This window comes from Balearica regulorum, chromosome 13 (assembly GCF_011004875.1).
Source record: "Balearica regulorum gibbericeps isolate bBalReg1 chromosome 13, bBalReg1.pri, whole genome shotgun sequence".
Lineage (NCBI taxonomy): Eukaryota > Metazoa > Chordata > Aves > Gruiformes > Gruidae > Balearica > Balearica regulorum.
Window position 1 is genome coordinate 4,832,824 of NC_046196.1, and position 17,255 is coordinate 4,850,078.

General features: G+C 37.0%; 1 protein-coding gene across 2 annotated transcripts in view; it reads right to left on the reverse strand.

The window, feature by feature from the left end:
* Positions 1-17,255, reverse strand: part of CDH13 (cadherin 13) — a 496,783-nt gene that overhangs the window by 294,183 nt on the left and 185,345 nt on the right. The gene's annotated exons all lie outside the window — the stretch shown is intronic.

The following is a 17,255-nucleotide window of genomic DNA, read 5'->3' on the forward strand; positions in this document are numbered from 1 at the left end:
CTTTTGTTTCCTCCTACAGTCTCTGCAACTCTCCTCTCCAAGCACAGTTACTACCAAGGTCAAAAACAGCCTCTCTCCATCTCCCAAAGCTCTCCCCTTGGATCCAGCCCCCTTTTTGGAAAGGGAAAAAAACCCCCAAAAAACCCAAAAACCCAAAAACCACTAAGAAAATAAACCCCACCCACAAACAAACAACAAAACAAACCCAACGCACACACAAATTTGTACTGTGATGGGAATTGTGAAACTGAAAAAGATTTAGATCACTACTATTCATTCAGGTTGTCATGACAGTTTTACTAAAGAAGTCATAGGTTGAATTAAATGTCTAATTCCGATATGGTAGTTATCATCCTACAGATAACACTTTTCTCTGCTCTCTTAATGCAGAAACTCCAGAAAATTAAGTTTCTCAGTCAGTTCTGGAATCCATGTTGTTGTTTTAATAGCCACTGTTTTATTACCTCAGGAGAGCTCCATCCCTAGGCTGTGTTTTTATAAAACTGCAAAGCTGAATGAGTTTTCTTGGTGGCATGGTCTGGACATCCATCAGTCAAGAACTCCACAGGCTGCTTCTGCTGCCATCTGTATAGATGCCTCCCATCTAATGAATCCATCATCACCAAAACACTGCTCTACCTCTATTAGTTTTAGCATCACTTTTCAAATTTGACAACAAACAGTAGCAAGGGAAACACAAGTCTTCAACAGTCAGCTTTAGACATGATAAAGTCAAAGAGCAGTGGGAACTATGCAGAGAATCCCTTCTCACAATTTTGCCAATTTTCATGACTATTTGAGCCTCATCCTGATACAGAGTTCCCATCTCTCCCAAAGGGTTTGCCACTCCTCTCTGATCTTTCAGTCTGCAGGCCACTTGGGTCCCTATTTTTGTCTTTCAATTCCTCTCCCAAAAGAATTTTCCCTAATAAAAATTCATGAGAAAGTTCAAGATAAAAAACACTTGAAGTGTCAAATAAAAAGGAAAGAGCTGAATTCTATCCAAAGGCAAATGCACAGAGCAGCAAGCTTTCAAAATCACTTACACTGTAAACACAGCAGACAGTTTGGCTGGCATGTGTCTGTGACATTTCTAAGGAAAGCAGAAAGGAAACATCAATTCTTCAGCTCAGCAGCAGTGCTCAACTGATCACGATGTTCACTTGTGCTAACTCCTGCCTTCATGGTTGCTCTTCAGCTCATGGAAGTGTAAGAAAGACTTCCTGGATGCATGCTCTTTGCAAATGAGGAAGACATTTATTCACACTTGTATCTCTTTGTATCATACAATGGTCATCTACTCCAACCCTCCTGCAATAAGCAGCGACAAATTCAACTAGATCAGGTTGCTCAGAGCCCTGTTTCATATTTTTTTCTATGCTAGTTTGAGGAGTAAAAGGAATTTTCAGATTGTTCAATGTTTAGATCTCCCAATTTGGGTAGTCATAGACCCATAAGCAATTGGCTCATCACTTCCTCATGACAAGTTATCCTTACACTTTCCCAGAATGTCCACAAATGGAGAAAAAAGCCAAATTATATCCAATGAGTCAACACTACAGTCATTAACACAAAGAAACTATATTCTAAAGGAAAGCAGAAGGGTGGGAGGACTTAAGGCCTTCAAGTCCAGATTTCCAAGCAGTACTTTGGAATAAAAAAGGAAAAATAGTATTATTTGTTTGTTTTTAAGCACTATTAATCTGTTGCACGGAGAAGAAAGCTTCAGCAGATTGCGCGCTGAAATGTAAGCACTTCTCTGAGTATGTTTCACGCTGTATATTCTTCAAATCTCACTGCTGCTTTTTAAATACTGATTTCTTCATGATGATTTTTCTCTTTCTCATCATCCCCTGGTGTCTAACAGCAACATGACTGATTAAATGAGTAGCCAAAAGCATCACTATGGAATGCAGGTAAATAGAAAGGAAGAAAAGGTCAAGAGTACTTCAACACATTTAAAAATTCAGTGCTGTTTGTGGTTATCATAATGATTTCCCCATTTGCAAAGAACAGGGAAAAAGAAAGAACATTTTGCTTAATACCAAGCAGCTGCACCTGACAGTTTGATGCTCAACCAGCATATAAGACAGAAGCCAATAAATTTGAAATTACATGTGTACTTAGCACCTGATTCAACAGTTAAAACACTGAAAAGATTCTCATTCATGAGTGGATATACTGCATATGTAATATTTTTTTAATGAATCCACCTATTTGATTTCCTGAAGAACCAACTCACAAGAGAGATGAAATTACTCCAGATACAATTGGCATTTTTGCTTCAAATTTTCTTACAATATCAGGCTGGCATTACAACAGGAGTCGTCTTTTGCCCCTTGACACAAGTTAAACCTGCAAAGGAGTTTTCCTGTCATCTTTGCTGGAACCAGCTGAACAAAGACTATGGTACCTACCACATCTTTGTAGCAGCTGTGACTCCAGACAAGTATTTATGTGCCAGGAGTCCGGAGCTGACAGTCGAGAGCCTAGAATGACATGTCCCAGATAGGTGATGTTCAACCAGCACCCAGAGAGCTAAAGGCTACGATTACCACCTCCTTCTCCCATGCCTGCTGCTTTGTACAACAAACAGAAACCTAAGGTGTGTGTCCAGAAACATCCACCCACAAGTAAAATTAATAAAACCCAAAACAACAAAAACCCCCAACCAAACAAAAAACCGCAAACAAAAAAACCCCAATAAATATACGCTTTCCTATGAAAAGTGCACCAAACATAAAAGTTCTAGTTTTCTGATTGAAATTTTTTTAAACCAAAATAGTAGGAGAGAAATCCTACCAGGTTCTTTATTTTTTACTATTTTACTGCAAAATCACATTTGTGATCTATCTTTCAACTGCTATTTTCATAGACAGTAGATTAATCAGAATCCAGCTATCATTTCACTATCCACCATTTCATAACCAGCTTTTACACCCTATTTTTTACTTCATTAAATTCCCTTTCCAGACGTGGAATTGGTACAGCAACAGTTCAGCACCCAATATGTTGATTCACTTGCAACAAAGCTTGGTTCCCTATTCATGTTAAGCAAGCAACAAACACAGCCTCCTCATTTTTCCAGCATTTAGGTTAGGCTTTTATTGAAAGATGCCAGTCTGCCCAAACCATGATGCTACGCAAGTTGCAATTTGCCTGGATCCCTTGAGAAGTCTCCACTCTGTTTTGGTTTTCTTTCTTCTTACCAGGGGTTCTTGGGGGCGTTGCAGTACTTGAATACTTGAGCGAATGGCCTAATCGCTATCCAGTAGCAGGCAAAGAAAATTTCATCAGAACTTGCCATGGGAATAAGGTGGCTGAATACAGATACCAATTTGTCACAATAAGGGTTGGAAACATCCCTGGAGCAGCAACCTGTAATCCCCTATGGTGACCAGAAAAGCAGTTGAGTTTCTTGTCATTTAGTTGTTTATATATGCTAAGCTTGATGGTATAAAGTGGAGTCAGTCCCAAATAAATAAACAAAATTAATTGGATGCTTGTTGCAAGCAAAATTCCTTTAAAATAGCAAATGGGGTGTGGTATTCAGTGGTATATCAGTCTTCCTACAAAATAACATCACTACATAAGACTGAAATACTAAAACTATGTGCAGATCAACTTGACGCAAAAATTTTTATATAATTCTCAGTTGAAATTTCACCAGTGTAATACTTAGTTGTTTTATGTTATTTGCATCATCAGAACATTGTTATTAGCAGGATTAATAATTTCTAAAATCATGTGCCAAAACAGAAAAAAAATTTTCTCATGTTGTTAATAATATGAAAATCTAAGAAATGTGCTGAAACTTTACCTGTAAGTTAAAAAACTACTGTTTATACAAATCATTAATTCAATGAATAAATTTAAGAATTGTAAAGGTCAAGAGCATATACACAAACATCTGCTCAAAAGTAATCTGTCCTCAATGCCTGTAAATGTCACCCTAGAAATCACATTGCATACTTTAGCAGAAGAAATCCAGCTAAAATCTAGCATGCTAAGGAGAATCATGTATGTCAGAGCACACAAGCTTCCAGGCTTGTAAAGAATGGTCAGATATAACATCTGGGTGATGGAAATTGCTGGTGGAGCTTGATTTAATTACACTGGGTGTTTCTACCATTATAATTAATACATAGAGAGGCAGATCCTTATGCTGCCTAACCAATACACCCATTAACTTCATAGACACTTGGTAATCTCAGACTACAGCTTTGCTAGCATGCCATTCAGCTAGTTGCGTGTCCTGGTTTCAGCTGGGATAGAGTGAATTTTCTTCCTAGCAGCAGTTAGTGCTGTGTTTTGGATTTAGGATGAGAATGATGTTGACAACACACTGATGTTTTTAGTTGCTGCCAAGCAGTCAAGGACATTTCAGCTTCTCATACTGCCCTGCCAATGAAAAGGTGGGGGGGCATCCAAATAGCTGGGATAGGACACAGCCAGGATAGCTGACCCAAACTGGCCAAAGGAATATTCCATACCATATGACATCATGCTCAGTATATAACAGGGATAGTTGGCCAGGAGGGAGAGCAGCTCAGGAACTAGCTGCGTATTGGCTTCAGGTGATGAGAAACTGTGCTGTTCATCACTTGTTTTGTATATTCTATTATTACTACTATTAATCTTTTTCTGTCCTATTAAACTGTCTTCATCTCAATCCATGAGTCTCACTTTTTTTTTTTCTCCTTTTCGATTTTCTCCTTCATCCCACTTGGGTATGTGAGTGAACAGCTGTGTAGTTGTTTCAGCTGTTGGCTGGGTTAAACCATGACACCGTGCTACATGTATTTTTATAGGATGGTGGTTCCTTTTATTTTTAGAGGAGGCAAGAACATATTAGGAAAAATTTTATTCTTCCTCAAATCACTTGGTCATGTGTAAATCATAACTATTTTTATTCTAATTTATTCTAAAGTATTTTTGTAATGCATATGTGATAATATGTCAACTATCCTGGAGAAAAATCTGAACTTTTGCTTCATGAAATGATACATTCTATTATTGCCCTAAACCTCTACAGTGTCTTTTGTGATGGAAAAGTCCTGTTTCTATTCTAGTGAGTTTCATTTATCCTCACACCTGCCTTATTCTGTGTCAGGGAAAAGTTTTTCTAAGATGATAATGGCCTAAATGCCATTAACTTTCCTTTTGTACACATTAACCATGGGAGTTACCTGTTCTGAGAATAACACAGAAATGACAACCAAGTGCCTTTTCTTTTTTTTAAATTAACATTTCAGACTTTTCTTGTCATTATTTAGTGAGTGTTATTTTCATTTTGAACCATATGTGAATCACCTCCTCTTTCAGGAAATCTCATATCTGTTCCACGCTGCTCATTGAATATAATGAGGTATCCCTTATACACAAACAACCAAACATGCTCTGATTGACTGCATCTGTCAAACAGCACTGCAAATACGGGCTTAAGGAAAAAAGACAATGGCTGACCTTACACCTCTGTCTTCACCAGCATACACTAACAACACATCCCTTATCACTATTCTGTCCATCTCTACTGTGCTTACATTGGATGCAAAGCGAACAAAACCAGACTGCTTTTACAGCATGCCAGAAAAAATTCAAAATTGTTAAAGATGTCCCATACCCTCAGCACCTTAAGTAAATATAGCGTAAATAAGGAAAGCACCTGCTGACGGAATTGCCAAGGCATACAAGCCTTAAGAAAATAAATTCCTGCAATCAACATTTACCTTGAAAACAGGGGTTTTTTGCTTTGCTTTTCTTTTTTCTTTTAATGAATGCATCTCCCATTGGGTTAGATACCAAACTGCTATTGAAAACAGTACTAGACACATAGCAGAGTTCTGAAGCAATTAAAACCTTTCACAAATCTGATCCTTTTGAGACTTAACCAAAGCCACGTGGAAAATTCATTGCACAGCATGGACACAAAGCCCTAACTTCTTACTCTTAATATTCCTACTGAGTCCACTGAGTGGACTCCTTTCTTCACTTATATTGGACAGACTCAAAATGCAAGAGCTTCCCTTTAACCCCTAGCGAGATTCACACACACTGAAAACACCTTGATTTCCAGAATTAGAAGGATAGAGAACATACAGAACACATTTCTCAATTCTAGGACATGATAAATGAATCAAAGACAAATGCTTTTAGTGGGGGAGTAACATATATAAAGCCGCAAAAATCTGTGGATCAGTAGCAAACAATTGACAACTCAAATTTGGAACAACACAAACAGCCATGAAAAAGCTGTTCTATGTTTCACTTCTGGGATATAAGGACAATTTCTAGTAAATAAATTTTATTTCTCATGTAAAATAAATCCTATTCATAGCAGAAGATGTCCTACCTTGGAAAAACAGCTTTCTATGTCTTGCTGCAGGGCAGCCAGCTATAAGTATACAGAAGAAAACTAACACATTTTATACTCATGTTCTGGATTGCTCAAGTTCATTGGAATTCATTGCATTATAACCGGGCTGCACAAAAGCAATTTCATTATACCCTAAAGCAATAATACCGTATGTTAAAGTCATGTATACTGTTTTATAGAACTAGTGGCTGCAGTCCCAGTCCCATGTCTGGGTGGGTGCATAAACACACTTCCTATGACCAGCAAGGCTCTAAATTGTGATTACATGGGGAGGGGAGGAGGGGAGGAGGAATTCAGCCTTTGGCTTGAGATGTCACAAAAATCCAGAAAAAAAAAAATTCACAGTGCAGACTCTGACCGTGTGTCCTACAACTGTACCCTGTACATTTGGGCAACCTCAACTGTGCACGTGCAGTCAGTTGGGCACATCCCAATGAATCATCCATTTAACACAGCACAGATTATGTATAGCAGACAAGATCACGGGTATTGCAAAAAAATTGCAAGTTACCTCGTGCTGAAAAACAAGATCCCTTTTATTAAGAATTTGAGAAGTCTGTAATTAAGGATAGTTTAACTGAGAGGGAGTTTCAATACTTTTCTTTCCATTGGTACTGGCACACCCTTGCACGGAACGGAACGTTGCAGTCATGTGCCTGCACCACTTCCTTCCTCCCTTCCCTTAGCGCAGAGCTGCATTGACTCCTAGCAAAGACAGTACGTTACATAATGCATTCCTGCTTTGCAGGCTTCTGTTTAGATCATAGATCTGCACCACAAAAAAGTCCGGATATATTTTATTAGACTTGACTATGCATGCATGGAGCTCTACAGAGCTGGCATTCTTGTGCTTTCCCATACAGAAGCTGCCAGACTGACAAATGAAGCGGTAGTCTGTGATGAAGACAAAATGCCCACTTAGATCTAGGCTACAGCAGAACTCCTCGTTCACCCAGCCAGATTTGAAATTTGGTCGAAAGAGCTGAAATGTTAGTACATTAATCCACTTCACCGCTTGGGCCAGCTACTCAGAACAAATTAATTAACAGGCATTAACTGAGTCCAAAGAGTTGAAATCGTAGTGTATTAATCCACTCCACAACTTGGGCTGTATTTTTACTCTTCAATACAAACAAATTACAGACAGTAACTGTCTGATACCAGAAGCTTAATTCTGTGATACAAAGAGACAGTGTTACAGTGTCTCGTGGACAACTTCTTATTACTACTTGAGTGGCACTGGACTTTGACTGCATTTGTCAAAGATTAAAATACAAGACCTAAACATGCCCTCTGTTATTTGTTCTTCACCATAGTGACCCAATTAAATTCACAGGACAATGCCCTTTAATTCTAAACTTTTCATTAGTCTGGACAGTCTCAGATACCCACATAGTATTACTGAAGAAGAGAGTAAGCATGTGAAGTTCTGACTTGGATGAGAGGTATCTAAAAATTCACGTGCAGTAAAACAACTTTTAAAAACATATGACTATCAAGACGCTTAAAAAACTCCAGTCATTCACTCAAATTATATTTCTAGATCTAACTTCTATAGAACTTGTAAAATATGCTAGTTAGAAATAGCAACAGTTTAATTTTTGCCCTATCTATTTTAGGGTGGGAAATCAAAGCTCAGCTTTTTGCAGAACATTTCCAAAAGAAAAGTAAAACATGCAAGATGGAGACTGAGACATAGCCTTGGAGATCTCAGTGGATTCTCACATTCCTCCTTAATCACATGCTGGCAATTAAGTGTAATTCAGGAAATTCAAAGAGTGTACCTGTTGGGAATCAGGAGCAAATTAATTGCTATACTGGAACAGATCAATGATTCATAAGCTGTAACATCAAGCTGCTAACAATTTTAATTGCCACATATTTCAGGAAAAAGAGCCTAAAATGGCAGGAATTTTAGTTTACAATGGTTTGAAGGGGTTTTTTTTCCTGGATTATAACTGCTGAAACTAAAGTTGAGTACAGCTTTACAATACATGAAATGTGACATTGATAGTTCAATACTGTATATCATTAAAATTCATATGTTTGGATCTGAGCATTTTTCCCTAAGAACCTGCAGCCAGAGTAGCATAGAAATATTTATATTCCCTACTTCACACCTGTTGACTTTTAACTGAGTGTCTCCATGGGACAAGAACAGTCACCACCTACACAAACACCAAGTAAACAGGTTTTATTCAGGTTTCTTGTCCAAGAGAAGACAGATCCAACCTTACTCCCAGCCTGTATGCCATCTGTTCGGCAACTCCACTGCTACTCCTACTGCCTTGGTTTTGTAACATTGGCCATGGACTACCTACTTTGGGTTTCCGGTCAGTGGGAAGCAGTGTCCAAGATTGTTGAAAAGAAATAATACTCTCAAAACTGTCAGAGCAGGGTTGGAGCACTCCATAGCTCCTCATTGACTACAATGGAGTGACTGTTTAGGGACAGATAGTCCAGCAGTCAAAGCAATCACAGGGGATAGAGAAGACACAGATTCAGTATTGTTCTAATAATTGCTTCCAGAGACATTCCAGTGAATGGCATTATTTTAGCACTTAGACCCACAAATCTAAAACCTCGAGTCTTTTGATTTCTAATCCAGTGTCTTTCTGAGGAAGAAGTGATGCATTCAAATGTGTTCAAAAACCTGAGCTCCAACCAAAACAGAATATTATCCACCTCTTAGTTTCCACTTTAATTTTTTGTTCATATTTCATATTTGTTCAGTTCTGTCAGATAAGTTTTATTTTTATCTATACTCATTGTCTTGCTCCCAAAGTCACTGAAGTCATTAAAGTCAGACCTGTGATGTCTGCTGCCTTTACTGACACACTGGAATTTGAACAGAAGAATTCTAGAATTAAAACCCTGAACTCTCACAGCTTGAGCTAAATCAGCAAAATCTCTCTACTCCTCATAATTATCCATCATGCAGCTAGCCCCAGAAGAATCTCGACTGGATTGTATTGAAATGGCATTATGAATTCGTAAGATGAATTCTTCAGTCCTCATCGCACATGCCAAGTGCAAATGTTCTGCTTCGAAATGTGACCAAAGACCCATTGTGCATATCAGATTATGCACAGCATGTTGCTTCTATGAAGTACAGAATTTCCAAGGAATGTAAGAAAATTAAATCTACTTTGTGTTATTCGACTTTCTTTGCACCATTCTCTTTAGTATCTGAATGTAGCACTGCAACAAAATCAAACTATCAGCTTAGTGTTTAAGGTTCTGGATGCTACTGTCTGACCATTTCAGAGTGGAGTGAAGCACAGTATCGGTTTCTTAGCTTAAAATAGCTTTATTTTGCTGAACTTATCTAATAGAGACAGGTTAATAAATTGCAGCATTCATAATTTGATACATTTTTGGCCCTGTTTCAGTTTACAAACTGTCCATTAACAGACCTTGAAATCTGTGAACAAATACATTATCTACCATTATACGCAAGTTTCTCAGATGAGTAATTTTTGATTTTCAGATTGCTCAGGCAGTTGCTTAGAAACATTTGTCTGTATTAGTTACACAAGTCATGTGGTATTATTTTTCTTTTCAGATTGGATGACTTCTGTGAATAAGCAACAGAGCATGAAATGCAAATTTCATGATATAAAATTCAAAACTTGCTTTTGGCAAGGATTTGATTTATTACATTTACAGCACAAGATGAAAACAAAAAGGTTATCTCTGTGATCTGAATGACTTGACAGGGGAAGTAATGCCTGTACCACTTGGAAAACTAGTGGCATAAATTGCAAAAACAAACAAAATTAAAAAAAAAAAAAAGGAATTGCATGGAATCAGTGGAGAGTGTGGCCTAAGGAGCTTACTTGGCTGAAAAGATCATTCACAGAAACATGAAGATGATAAATAGCATCAAGTTTGGAAAGTCTTACTATGGAAGCAAATGAAAGCTGTGCGATAATTCATTGTTCTAGTTATCTACATAGAAATTGTGGGTTTATCCTCTATCAATTAGTCCTTTCCAGGGATTAGTACTTTCCTAGATTAAAGCATAGATAGTTAGGTTAGGGAAAAAACCACACCAAAACCAAACAAACAAAAAATCCAAAAAACCCCACGGAGATTCAAGTAAATTATGATTTGCTTTTTTCAGAGGTTTGAGCAAACAAAGAAAGAGAAGTAGTCTTATTCATAATGCTCTCAGTCATATGCTCTGATTCGGCTGGTCCTGTGTGGAGCCAGGAGTTGGACTCGACGATCCTTATGGGTCCTTCCAGCTCAGGATATTCTATGATATTGATAGGAACAGCCAGGTCTCATTCAATAAAGTTGCAAAAAGTATTCATTAGTATTTCATTGTAGATTATATGGAAATACAGTAGAATCTTTTTTCTGCTGATGCTATCAGTGTGAGAAACATGTAAACTCACACCTTTTTGCTTCCTTTAACTTTGTAAAAGAACCACTTGTATTTGCCTAAGTGTTTCTCCACTGATAATGATTTTTCTTCTCTATTGGATGCAATGATTTGTAAAAGCAAAATCATTGATTCAAACTAAATATAGGGTTTTACCAGCAGAGACTGCTGCTTTCAGTTGGAGAGAACCAAATATGGTAAAACTATGTTACTGAGCAAACTCTCAGAGTGTAATCCAGGCTACTTCTACAAACTATAAAGCCTACATTCAAAATATAGCCAAAGTCATGAAGACCAAACCAAACAAATCCTAAAGGAAGAAATACTGCTAAAACAATGGAGAGAAACTTAGAAAGCAACAGTAATTTTTTTTTCCCCAGTGAATATTTAAAACCAGGCTGCAAGGACTGATGGACAGTAAAACCATTTGCAAAGAAGAAAATACATCTGAGTTTTTGCTGAATTGTAATACCACATTGGAATATAAAGGTATGATTTTTAGTGATACTTGTGATAGCCAACAGAGATACATTTTATCTCGCTACTAATGAAGTAAAGCCTCTAACTTTCCTGGTGCTCCCTTTCAAGGCAGCAGTTCTGCTAGAAACAAATGCCAGTGGGTCCCCAAACAACAGCAAGCGTGCCTCACAGCTGAAGCCTGACATCAGTGCAAAATATTTGTGCCTCCCGTGATTTCAAATAGGCTTAGTTTTGGGTGGACTATGACTAACCCATGATTAAGATCAAGTCCTTCTGCTAGCAGAAACAGCATTGAGTGAATATGAAATACGTATGGACAGCCCTTGCTTAATATTTAACTGCCTATCTCATAAATCCTAGTAAAGGATTTATTCCACAAAATCAGCCAGAAGTAGTGTCACACTCTGAGTGTTTCTCTCAATATTCAGTCAAATACCAAAGTGTTATTAATGAAGTATTAAAACACAGAATGTGATTTGGATTAGAAAATGAAGGTATAAGTTTTGGTTTTAGCAAAAACAGTGTCTTCAATAACCCCAGATTTCTCCACTGCATACTTTCAATGTTTGTATAGGAACTTACACTGTTTTTAAATACCAAAGAACCTCTTTTTTTCCTCCTTCCTTTCTCTAACATGCACCTCAGATTATGCTCATCCCTTTCCAATATTACATTTCTCCCTTCATAGCTGCACAGAGAAACTTGATTTAAGGAATATGAACTTATAAATTGCCATCCTTTGCCTGTCTTTTAAATAAGGCAGGAAAAAAACCCACAAAACCACCAACCAACATCCTGAACTAAGATTAAAAGCTGTATTCATATTAAAGAATGGTGTCTTTTTACCATTGAAACTGAAGCTGTAGATTATTCTGTGCTGATAAAGTACTACAGTGGGCAAAGAACTTTCTCATAATGAACACTGCTGTAAAACAATTTATCTAAAAGAAAGGAAACAAGTTTGCATAATCCATTTATGGTTGATTCAGCTTTAGAGGAATTTGTTATATAAATATATCTCGCCCTAGGGAATTGTTTTGCCAAAATAACTAATGAAAGTGTTTGAGCAACACTGATAATTAATAGGATTTTTCAGTATCACAATGGACAATGACATCTTCCTGTGTATGTTAATGGTCTCACCAGTGAAGAGACAAAAACTTGGCAGACTCCAAGAGCCAAATACATTAGAAAGTGGAAAATGAATTAACTTAGCACTTGCAAAAATGCTAAGAGGGTGACATGTTTTAACTAATCATCAAAAGGTGTTTTATAGTACCTTCTTAAAAAACATTCCATAGCTGAGTAATTATCACTTTAAAAATCTTAATTAATAGTCCATCGATTGTTCAACTGACATTTATAATATTCTGCTATCATGCTGGAATGTTTGACTAAACGTAATCAAGTACCATTATGTTGTTATACACTTTGATAGCAATCACAAGTTATGTTTTAAGTTTAGGTGTCAATGTTAAATCATCAAGAAGGATTACCACAGGTAACTCTCACAATCTCATCAATAATGCCTTGCCAACTACAATCCTGTAGAGACTTTAAATTTATAGTGAACCTTACCTGCTTTTGTGGTCACATAATTATTTTTATTATGCTTTGTGGCAATGTTGGCTGCCAAAAAAGGTTGTCCTAAAATCCCAGTGTGACAAAAATCAATTTTCAGATGCAAATGAGGGTGCCATAGGTGACATTTTTCATACCCAATAAATTGCCTGTCTGTGGCTTTGAACTAATGGACACATAAACAAGAGAGATTGGTGCCAAGGTATTGCATTATAATCTTATCGAAGCTTTATGAGACTCATGCTACAGGCTGCAAACTAAAACAGAGAAAGGGGGCATGAACAATTTGAGGAAACCTGTAAGAATAAATATAGGGTGGGGGGGTTGGTTTTGGGGTTGGGTTTTTTTTTTTTACATTCTTCTTTATTTTTTTCTGAGCTCAGATTTCCCATCTATCTACTTTTCCCCCTTTTTAAAAATAATTTTAGTGCTCTTCGTGACTCCTTCTGTCTGCCACAACTTTTACCTCATTATTATCCTCCACCTCTCCTCTGTCCCTCAGCTGTCTTCCTAATTTCTCCCCTAGAAAATGTGTACAAACAGGATTCCTTTTTTAATTCTCTTTTAATTCTGGCAACATTGTTTCCATTTATTTCCTCACTTCCTGGAGGTGATAGGCATTCCCTGGCAGGGAAATTATTCAGAGCCACCGTGCTGTAGCTGCCTCTACAAAACCAATGTGAAGGTAGACCTCAAAACTTCAGGATGTACTTCTAAAGCAGTGCCTCTTCAAGCACTGGGTCCACATGAGACTTCAGTTGAAGTCTGCAATTTCAGACTATTTTGTTTACTACACAGATACGGGGATTACAGCCAGATCACTCTCAGAAGAGCCTTTTAAAATTTTTTCCCCCCTTTCTTTTTCTCTGAATCTCAAGCACTTCAATTTTTGTATTAAATAATGAAAGGATATAAATTAGTTCTATGGTACTAAATCCATGTATTTACACCACAAATATATTTAAACTTTCCAAGAAAATACAAGAAATACACTGAACCTAGCATTACCTTTAAAACCAACAAAGACATTAAGCGACCCCACTGCTCATGTCAGATATGGCTACGCTTCATGAGGAGGTCTGCATTTGCACAAAACAAGTAGCAGGGTTTTTATAGGCTTGTCTGAAGCTTATCTTGAATAATCACAAACTTCTTGAGCCTGCAAATTTTGAAGTCCTGAGAGATATTTACTCTTGCAACACAAACAGAACCATGATAAAACCAATATTTTTATGCTATGTTGATAGTATTGTTTCCAGCTATAGCTGAAAGATATGATTACATAATAGCTTTTCAAACCTCTTCAGAAGGTTTAAATAAAGTTCAAATCTTAAGCTTTTGAAACTTTAATCTTGAGATAAAGATCAATCTTTTTGTTGTTTTACCTTTTTCTCATGTTAGGAAAATATGAACGGTACTAAAATGACAACCGAATCCTGCGTCAGGCTTACCTGCATGCATATCTAGTTGCAAGACTGGGATAATAATTTGCAGAAAAAAAAATTTAACACCCTTTACTACCTCTCATCCTGGCATCCTCAATAAATATTATTGCTGCCAGTGCTCCTTTGTTTTGTTTTGATTTCTGTTTGTTTTGAGATAAGAGGAAGAAAAAGGTATTTTCTTCTACTGCACATCTAGCTCCCTCCTCCTGAAAAAATCAGAGCTCCCTCTAAAGTCAATAAACCAGTGCACCTTGACTTTGTCCTGTCAGCATCAGCGGCATAACAGGGAAGCAGAACAGGCTTCTAATACTGTGCAGGCATAACTTAGAAAATACAGTTTTAAACTTTTGTTTATGCCATTTGTCTGGTTGGCCAAATACCATCAGTGTATTCCTCAGAGGCAACAGTTTATTCCCATTGCCAGAGCAACGCCCGGCAAGGCATGCATGTGGAATTCAGGGCAGCATGCTACAACCATTTCCATCCTGTTGTTCTGAAAAGAGAAATTATGATGGAAACTATGAAACATACTGTTCCCTGCCTTTTAAGGTCACCACAGAAATTTACTTCATAAGCTACCTAATATACACAGCTACTCTTTCATCCATCACTCCATTTCTTCATGGTCTTGTAACACATGCAAACATCTGGAAAGCAAGTCTCTAATTCCCGAAATCCACAAGGGACTTTGGTGGCCAAATTCCCTGATCAGATTAACTATGCATCACTACTGGTAATGCAGTGATAGATTGGTATTGGTTAATGTAGAGCTCAATTTTACCCAGTTTTACAGTTCTTCTTTTCTAGAAGCACCTTCAAGTTGTACAGAAAAAAACCCCACAACTCATAAGACTAAGAAATAGACCCTAGGATTTTCAGCTTTTTCTGATGCTGAACCAGATTTGACCAGATAACAACTCCCAGCAGCAGAAGATATCAGCCAAAAGATCAATTGCATCAGATTCACCAATTTATCTGTGTATAGACAGCAAAACAGGAATTGCAATAATACGCATTTTGAAAAAAAATAAATCCAAAACACAAAGGGAAAAATTCTCAGATACCAGATATGTTCATTGACAGTATATCGGGGCAAAAGATTTACAAACAAGTTTAGTGAAAAAATCTGCTGAGAAGTAGCTCTACAGTCCTGTTCTCCACTACTAGTGTACAAAGCTATTAATTTATACAATGTTAATTTAAAAATAGAAGATATAATGCAGCATAGTTTTATGCACCCTTAATAAATGTAGAGCCCTAGGGCTCAGTGTACTTTCATTTTAAGTAATTGTATTCCACATGTAAATATTGAAGACTTAAATATACTGGGATAAATTAATTTAGACTTGCTAAAAGGTTTCTGTAAATAGCCCCCATTATGTCATTTCTCCACATAGTCTGCTTTGTTGACAGTTACTATAAAAACAGAGCATTCCAGTTTCCCTGTAGTGAGCATGAAACAGTCACCTAAGGAAAACCTTTCATAATTAGAACAAGGCAGGTACTAAACCTATCCCTTGGCTTATCTATGTATTAGTAGATGGAGTTCATTAACTTGTCAGCACTGATTCCTTTTGAATAGGAAAGTGAAATGAAAAAATGACATGCAAATCAATATCAACTGTAAAGTCATGTTCTCGTTTAGCACAGCGTCAGATATGAAATTGAGAATTAAAAAGAAACTTTCTGGTGGAAAAACATGCTTAGTATGCCACTTTTTTAATAAGAGAATTAGTACAGTTAATTAAGCTAGTTGTCATCCCATGATAAAAGTTACAGCACAATAAAAGTTAAAGAAAATCTTCTAAACCCTATTTTTAATTTTCAGGTATCTTTTTAAAAAGAAGACATTAAGCTTAATAAATGGGAGAAACATTTAAGAATATATAATTCATGCTCATTAGGTGGCACAAAAGCTGTGTAGCACATCCATATATATTTAAAGAGAGAGCGCGCCACTAAAAGCACATAACTCAGCATTACACTGCAAGTCCACAGACATATTTTTGGAAAATACATTTCATACCTGTAAATCACGCTATTATCAGAAGGGACTACAACTTAGTTTTCATGGACACATGAAATGATAATAATGGGGTGTAAAAGTCAGAGGAAATTTGCTGGAGATGAGCATAAGGTAAAGCCAGAGATCTGTTTGTATATTGTGATATATGCTGAATTGCTTATTATCTTTCTAGAGAGAAACAGTCAGCAAGCTCTACCTGGTAAACTGCAGACCACACCAAGACCTCCAAGATGCCACTGCATGTGGCTCCTGAAGTTGAGCTCAGATGTAACCCACCAAGTAGATGGCTTGGAATAGAGTTAAATCAAACAACCAAGTGTGAAACAGCCTTCATTTCAAAATTGCTAGGTATCAGCAAAAGGTAAAAGGTCCCTATTATCCTGTATCTGAATACCTTACCTTTAATGTGCTTCTAGAGTATTTCCATTTTATATTCAGAAATCTGAGGCAGAGAGGTATAGAAGTGAAGATTGTCAGTATTATAACACCTTTTCTTTTGTCCAAACTCTGTTTTGTTGGGAAGCTCTTCAGGCAGATGCTATCTTTTATTACAGGTAAGAACAAGGTCTCAAAAGACACAATCTTTGTTAATGCTTCTATAGTACTACAGTAAAATGAAGGAGAAATAATGCAAATACAAAATGTTTTTACTCTCTCCCTTGATTCTCCTAAACACATACTCTTGCACTGGAAACCAGTCTTATCTTCCTATTGTCTAGAGTCAAGATTAATTTCACTCACCTTATTTTCTCATTTATAGTTTTAAAGACTGAGTCTTAATCAAGTCACTTATCTCATTCAGAATTGTTCTAAAACACATTTTCAATTAATAAAATGATCCTAAATACTGCCTAATGCACTGAGCACCAACTAAAAGAAAAGACACAATAATTACCAGCAGTGACAAGGAATTGGGAAAGCCATTAAACACCACCAAAATAATCCCCCCCCCCCCCC